The sequence below is a fragment of the Rhinopithecus roxellana genome, chromosome 1 (genome assembly GCF_007565055.1).
Source record: "Rhinopithecus roxellana isolate Shanxi Qingling chromosome 1, ASM756505v1, whole genome shotgun sequence".
NCBI classification, from domain to species: Eukaryota; Metazoa; Chordata; class Mammalia; order Primates; family Cercopithecidae; genus Rhinopithecus; species Rhinopithecus roxellana.
Window position 1 is genome coordinate 151926649 of NC_044549.1, and position 8594 is coordinate 151935242.

Below are 8594 nucleotides of genomic sequence, written 5' to 3' on the forward strand. Positions count from 1 at the left end.
GGGATTACTGGTATGCACCATCACACCCGGCTAATTTTTGTATCTTTAGTAGAGATGGGTTTCACCATATTGGTCAGGCTGGTACGATTTGGGACGTATTTTGAATAAAAGTCAACCAATTTTGCTGAAGAATTACACATGAAGTATAAAAAATAAGCAGGTGTCAAAAATTACTCCAAGGTTTTTATTCTGAGCAACTAGGAACAAAGGACAGTTTCTGTTTATTGAGCCAAGGATAACTGGAGGAGAAGAACGTACAAGAGAAAGGTTGAAATAGAGATTTGTTGGACCTTTCCTGAATTAGTATAGCTTAGGCTATTATATGTTAACAGTTTAAATCTAAATCTCAGAGACATGGTGTAGATAAAGTCGGGAATCAAGTTTAATGCTTGTAGCACAGCACCGCTCTATTCTGTAGCCCTGTCATCTAGAATGTTGATACAGCTTAACTGCCTCCAACATTGCAAAACAGAAGAGGATAAAGGATACATCCCAGCTTTCAATTGCCGCAGTTCAGAAGGGGCACACATCATTTCTACTGAAGTCCATTGGCGGGGATTAGTCACAGACTACCACCAACATAAGGCAAGGAAGGTTAGTAAACATAAGGAAGTGTTTATAGTACTTGGTGAGCACTGCCTCTATCAGAGTCTATCCTTTGATCTCTTCTTAAAAACATAGACTATTCTCAACTCATTCTCATTAGAGACAACGCCAAGTCTCTTCTAGTAACTGCACTCAGCACAAAGAACAGGCTTTGCAGGATATATTTACTAGTCTTCATCAGATATAATGTGGCCACTCTTTTGTCTTGAGACAGAGTGTCACTGTGTAGCTCAGGCTGGAGTGCAGTGGTACGATCTTGGCTCACTGCAACCTCTGCCTCCCAGGTTCCAGCTATTCTCCTGCCTCAGCCTCCCGAGTAGATGGGACTACAGGTGCCGCCACCAAGACTGGCTAGTTTTTTGAATTTTTAGTAGAGATGGGGGTTTCATCATGTTGGCCAGGCTGGTCTCAAACTCCTGACCTCAGGTGATCCACCTGCCTTGGCTTCTTAAAGTGCTGTGATTACATGCATGGGGTACCATGCCACACGCCTTTTTTTTTTTTTTTTTTTTTTTTTTTGAGATGGAGTTTTGCTCTTGTTGCCCAGGCTGGAGTGCAATGGCACACAACCGTGGCTCACTGCAACCTTCGCCTTTCCAGTTCAAACGATTCTCCTGCCTCAGCCTCCCAAGTAGCTGGGATAATAGGCATGCGCCACCATGCTCAGCTAATTTTTTGTATTTTTAATAGAGACAGGTTTCACCGTGTTGGCCAGGCTGATCTCAAACTCCTGACCTCAGGTGATCCACCGGCTTCTGCCTCCCAAAGTACTGGTATTACAGGTGTGAGCCACCACGCCCAGCCAAGCTACTCTGCATTCACAGACCTATTAACTGAAGAGTGGAGTTATTATTCACCCCATACAAATCCAACAGTTAGCAGAGGACCAGCGAAAGGATAATTGCAATCAACGGCAACCTGAACATACTGCCTGCCAATTTGCTCTTTTCCAGCCTTTCTTCTAGGAGCTCTAGGCACATGGTCTGAATCCCAAGCTGTTGCAGATGCCAGTTTTACCATTTATTTTGTCATTTAATAAAATAACTCTTAATTTTTCAAACCTATGATATCAGTTTCCGTGTCTGCCATTAATGAGTTGCTGATACTGTGTCAGATTTTAGGTATGTTTTAGAGTAGCACCCTCACTTCACGTTATCAAAATATATATTGGGATATGCTAAGCAAGCTAACAAAACAGCCTTTAAATCTCAGTGCTGCATCTTTCTATAATTTTGATCGAGTTTACATGAAGTCTTACATATGCTGATCATTTTTGCTTCACTTCATGCATACACTATGTGGAAGCAGGTAAATATGCTTTTAACTGCCAGAGCTATGCATATGATCCCAATTTAACTTAATGGGGATGTGGGATCCCTAGGAAATATAGAGAAGTTTTAGGAATAGTTGAAGAGGTGTATTCCTACCACATATTTTGGGTTTGTTATGCCATAGATAATAAAATCTTCCAGTAGTAAATTGAGTAGGAGATTAAATGTATGTATGAATTTGAAGTTAGTGAATATGAATTTATATCTCCAATCAGCCCAGATTAAAGATACACATTTGACAGTTATCCGCATAAAAATATTGTTTGGCATTGTGAAGAGACCATCTAGGGAGTGACTCCAAATATAAAGAAAAGGTATCTAAAGACTGAGGCCCAGATCATTCTAAGGGCAGAAACTGAGCAGATGAGGCAGAATCAACAAAAGAGGCTGAGTAGGAATAGGTACAAGGAAGGAGGCAAGAAAGCAACATCCAGAAGTCAAGTAAAAAAACTGTTTCTGATCAAGACTCTATCTCAAAACAAACAAACAAACAAACAAACAAACAAAAAACACACTGTTTCCAGGAAAAAAGAGTTCAAGTCTATCCAAAGCTGTTGTTACCAAAACACCAGGGGTTCAGTCTAGGTCCTGCAGCTCACTCACTGCACAGAAAGCTGATCACTGAGACGAGTATTGCCAAGGAAGAAGGCTTTAATCGGGTGCTGCAGCCAAGGAGATAGAAGCTCAGTGTCAAATCTATCTCTCTGACTCACTAAAACTAGGGTTTATATAGCAGGGAGGAAATGTAACTATGTGTGAGAAAGGCAAGGAAGCAATCATGATGAATGAGGGGTCCAATATCTCATTGTCTGGATGTGGTGATCTCCTGAATTTCAGTTCTTTGATACTTTAAAAAAAAAAAAAAAAAAATACAGAGTCTTGTCTGTCACCAGGCTGGAGTGCAGTGGTGTGATCTCTGCTCACTGCAACCTCTGCCTCCCGTGTTCAAGTGATTCTCCTGCCTCAGCCACCCAAGTAGCTGGGACTACAGGCATGCGGCCACCACCCCCAGCTAATTTTTGTATTTTTAGTAGAGACGGGATTTCACCATGTTGGTCAGAATGGTCTCGATTTCCTGACCTCCTATCTGCCCACCAAGGCCTCCCAAAGTGCTGGGATTACAGGTGTGAGCCAATGCACCCGGCCCTTTGACACTTTGTTTGAGAGGCCTAAAGGTCATTTCCTGAGGAAGAAACTCAGCTAAAACAAATACAAGCTTTAAGCTTTAACAGCAGAAGTGTCAATTTCTGATTATCCAAAAACAACTGTCTATGGGACTATTGGGCTGGTTTCACTATGATAGATCCAGTAAAATGAGGACTGAGAACTTCCAGTTGAATTCAGTGGAGGAAAGGTCATTAATGGCCTTGCCAAGGATTGTTTGGTGAACTTTTTGTTAAAGAAAACATGACTATAGAACAGGAACCACTGATAATAGAAAATTATCTTAAAGAATTTTGTGCTAAGGAATAGAAAAAAAATTGGTACATCAGCTAGAATGATTTGAAAGCATCCAAAAAAAAAAAAAAAAAAAAAAAACCCTTTTTGTTTATTTTTAAGCGAGTAGATATTGCAACATGTTTGTAGGCCAGGTACCAGTGGCTCACACTTGCAATCCCACTACTTTGGGAGGCCAAGGCAGGAGAATCACTTGTGCCTAGTCGTTTGAGACCAGCTTGGCCAATATAGGGAGGCTGTGTCTCTACAAAAACATTAAAAAATTAGCCTGATGTGGTGACCCACGCTAGTAGTCCCAGATACTCTTGAGATTGAGACTGGAGGGTCCCTTGAGCCCAGGATTTCAAGGTTACAGTGAGCTATGGTTGTGCCACTGCACTCCAGCTTGGGTGACAAAGCTGAACCTAACCCACATTATACATGAAGTGTTCTAATGTTGCCATAACTAGAGACTAACCACTGTGAATAACAACATATGAAGATGAAATAGACCCAGAAATCCAGCTTAAGAAAGTAAAAACTTACGCTTACTGTGAAATATTGTACCTTTCTTTAATCTTTTAATATATTGTTGATAGAGATCTGCTACAAATACAGCTATCCAACTCCTAGCATCATGCTAAAAACAGAGAATACAAGAGTTAACAAGACAGCCATTAAGTGACACCAGAAAGTTGGCTGGGGTTTTACTTTATGTAAATGATAACTGGTGCACGCTATAAACATTGGGGAATTGGCTCTACCACCAATATGACTCATGACAGTTTCCTTTGACCACATCCAAAAAGTTCTCCAAACTATATTCCATTGTATATTTAATCGAACTGTTCATGTGGTATAAGTCTTGGCTAAGTGTAAGTTTATGTTCTTCTGCCAGACTCAGATATTCAAAGGCATCTGAAAGGACAGCAAGAACAGTGATGATAACTTTCCAAAGCCTACTATAAGAAGAAGATTGGCCAGGCATGGTGGCATGCACCTGTAGTCCCAGCTACTCAGGAGGCTGAGGTTAGAGAATCACTTGAGGCTGTAGCACTCTATAATCATGTCTATGAATAGCCACTGTGGTCCAGGCTGGGGAACATAGTGAGAAGCCTCATCCGAAAAAAAAAAAAAACTGAAAAAAAGAAGGTTAGATTAGTGGGTGAGGGGCCTCACTTCAATGTCTGAAAATAGACTTCTGCTTTCGCAGGGTTTGAATGTGGCTTCTAAGGGAAACTGTGGCTCTTGAAGAAATGAAAAATAGGCTCTGAGTGATATCATAACACTCTGTTTACATGTGGTGATAAGCACAGGGGCTACAGTGTATTTGGGGAGGAAAACCTGGGCAAGCAGATAGAAATTTATCATTCATTTCAATGAGGGATTATATCTTTTCCAACTCTTTTTCACTGTAAATACTGCTGATCAGCAATGAATCAAAGACCCTTCTCCCAAGGGACTCAGTTTTATAAGCTCTTTAAGTAAAAGGAAATTAGAGAAGCTGATAATTAGCCAGATGCAGCTACTCTAAGTCAAGTGATCGGTAGCAACCTACAGAAGATTTAAAATGATTCACTTATATATTTGAAGACTGAAATGCCAATATGTTTGGTTTGATTTCTCTGAAGAATCATTTTATGATCAGAATGGGAAGGCTAAATGTGATGATAAATGAAGTTAATTAAACATCATTTTATGGTCTGCAAAGTGACCTTCAAGCTGTCTTCCTTCCTCTTCACTCAATAAATAGACTGTCATTAGCACTGCTTTTTTACTTATGTGACTTTCTTTTTGGTATTTCAGTTACCTCAAGTGTAAAATAGAGGGATGAATCTCATAGGGCAGTCTATTGAATTCTCTAGACTGTATTATATGTATTATAATGTATAACAGTGCTGTCCAGTAGAATTTTCTGTGATGGGAACATTCTCTAGTTTGTACTGCCCATTATGGTAGTCACTGGCTACAAGTGCTACTGAGTACTTGAAACGTGACTAGTATGATGGAGATGCTGAATTTTTAGTTTATTTAATTGTAATTAACTTAAAGATCCACATGAGGCTAGTAGTTACCACATTGACTGTCTCTTTTAAAAACTTCACTCTCTCATCGAGGCACACATAAGCTATTAATTCAAGAGAAAGTTTTATCAAATATTCTTCTAATAAAAAATGTATTTTGTTTTCTTCTTTAGCTTGCTTTTGGAAATACTGTGTTTAAAGCTTTTTCTCAGGATGCAAAGAAAGATAAGAATATCAGGAAAAGATATGTATCTTCCCACTCTACTGTTTAAAATTGTAGCTGTTTCAATCACAAAGAAACTGGCATTTATTCTGTGTATGATGTTTTCACCTTGTTCTTATTACTAAGTCAACTGTAATAAGCTTAAGGTTTATGTTGTGAATAATCACTAATCAGTTGCACTTTTGAATGGCATGTCCTTATCAAAATGGGTTTGTAGCGCTAGAGTTGAAAATGCCGTATCTATTGTATGCTTTCCATAAATTCATTGCTTATGTAAAGTTTTGTCCCGTTGTGACTATGCTGAACTATTAATTAAAACATTTTGAAAAGCATCTTGGAAGGTTAAATTATATTGTCTCATGTTACATGGCAAATATGCATTATTGTTCTTTCTCATTTTTATGATTGTGTTGGCCACCTCTCTTTTCTATTAATTTGAACAATGGTCATTGAGACTACCCCAACAAACGAATACATTACTAAAGGAGAAACAGATTTATTAAACTCTGGGGAAAAAGTACTAGATGTCTTAAAGATAGAATGTTAAGAAAATTTTCTTAAAATAATGATTTGCCTTTTGTTTTCTTAATTTTCATGTCTGCCTTCTCCACAACATGAGAAATTATTTGAGACTGTCAGCACTTGTAAGAGTTTAGACACAGTGTGGTTAAAAAAAAAAAAAAAAAAAAAAAAAACCACAAAAACTCATTGGCTTTCTCTTGATTAGTTTTTGTTTTATGTCTATACATCATACTGCCCTTGCTTACATCTAAACAAATTTATTTAGTCAGTTAAAAGTTGGATTTTCAACCTCAATTTTGTTTGCAATCTGTGCTGGCACAAATATATTGCCAAAGTAACTTTACAATGAAAGAATATTAATGGCTAGATTACTCTGTGATAGCTGACCAGATCAGTCTACGTACCACCCTTTACAATATGGGGAGGAGAAGATACAGTTTAATCTACATAACATTGTGTGATGCTTAAGATAAAGCTGTCTTATAAGATAAAATGAATAATATTGCTTCAACTATTAAAAAAAATTAAGGGGCCGGGCATGGTGGCTCATGCCTGTGATCCCAACAATTTGGGAGGCCGAAGCGGGCAGATCACCTGAGGTCAATAGTTTGAGACCAGCCTGACCAACATGGAGAAACCCTGTCTCTATTCAAAATACAAAATTAGCTGGGTGTGGTGGCACATGTCTGTAATCCCAGCTACTCCGGAGGCTGAGGCAGGAGGATCACTTTAACCCAGGAGGCGGAGGTTGCGATGAGCTGAGATCGCCCCACTGCACTCCAGCCCGGCAACAAGAGTGAAACTCAGTCTAAAAAAAAAATTAAAGGCTAGGCCCAGAGGCTCACACATGTAATCCCACCACTTTGGAATGCGGAGGTGGCGGTGGAGGGGATCAGGCTTAAGCCCAGAAGTTTTGAGACCAGCCTGAGCAACATGGTGAAACCCCCTCTCTACAAAATACAAAGATTAGCCAGGAGTCGTAACATGTGTTTGCAGTCCCAGCTACCTAGGAGACTGAGGTGGGAGGACTGCTTGAGCCAGGGAGATCGAGGCTTCAGTGAGCTGCGATTGCACCACTGCATTCCAGTCTGGAGCAAGACCATTTTTCAAACAACAGATAAAAATCCCCAAACCCCCTAAACAGAAATGAAACAAAACAAGTAAACTATTAAAAAAATTTAAAACCTACAATAAAACAGACCAAGTTGAACAATATGCCTGTAATGCTAAGCTTGCTAAGGAGTAACTCAAATGTATGTAAATAAATATTAGTTGCATGGTAACGTCCGAAGATATTCTCATGTATCTACAACAGTTATGAACACAAATATGTTATAATAAATAAAGATGAAAACTCCTGCTTTCATCATCTCATGTTTATTAACTTTGGAAAAGTGGAACCATATTGAAGCATCTTGAGCCTTTAGACATAAGGGGTGATATCATTCAGAAAGCTTTTCATACTTTTTCCTTTTAGAAGACTCTATTACTTTTTCATAATTTGGTTGAAGAAACTTAATTCCCTAAAGCTATGAACAGATTGAAGGTACAACTTGACAGACATTTTGTAGTGTGTGTAAATTTTAGGACAACTAGCCAGGAACTAACATCCTCTTATGAAATTTGATTATGTAATTGACACTAGAACCCAGAACTCCGTATACATATATTCATTTGCTGTATAAAGCTTCATGCAGAAACAAAGAGAAGAAAGATAATGCATTATTTTGAAACAAAACAGAAGAGTCCCTTCAAGTTGAAATACAGTTGGATTAGTAATACCTAATGCCTTGGATAAATAAGTGAGATGACTTGTCATATTCTTAACAAAAATTATGTCTTAATTTACTGCTGTGTTAAAATAATAGCCCCATTATTTAGTATATCGCTGACTTATTTTCTATTCTGAATGAAGTAATACTAAAAGTTAAAATATGAAACAAAATAGACTTATAAGTGGAGGAAATATTTTCTTCCCTTCATGGAAATTGTGTATACATTATATTAGGAGAAAACATATTACACATGAAACTATAGCATAAATCAATATATTGTGACTTCTCGTTTTAATTAAATTGGATGCCATAGTCTAATTTTGAATTAAAAAAAAAAGAATGTAGGAAATAGATTTGTATAATCTAACTTCCAATATTTACCATGAGAAAGTTTTAGGCTAAAGTAGGTTTTAATACCTTTTGTCAAAGCATGAAGCAGAACCCAGTTGGATTAGAAGCTTACAGATATCCAAATGTGAATGCAAGGAAAGAAAGAGCTTGTAAGCAATAGGAGCATTTCTATAGTTCCTCACAAGGTTGGAGAAAGGCAGACAAGGATATCATAACTTCTTACATAATTCTTTCAAATCATGAGTCCTCCAGGATACTTCCCTGTGTGCTATTGCTAGTTTTCTAACACACATTTATGAAAAACAGAATTGGTTAGTTTTCCCAA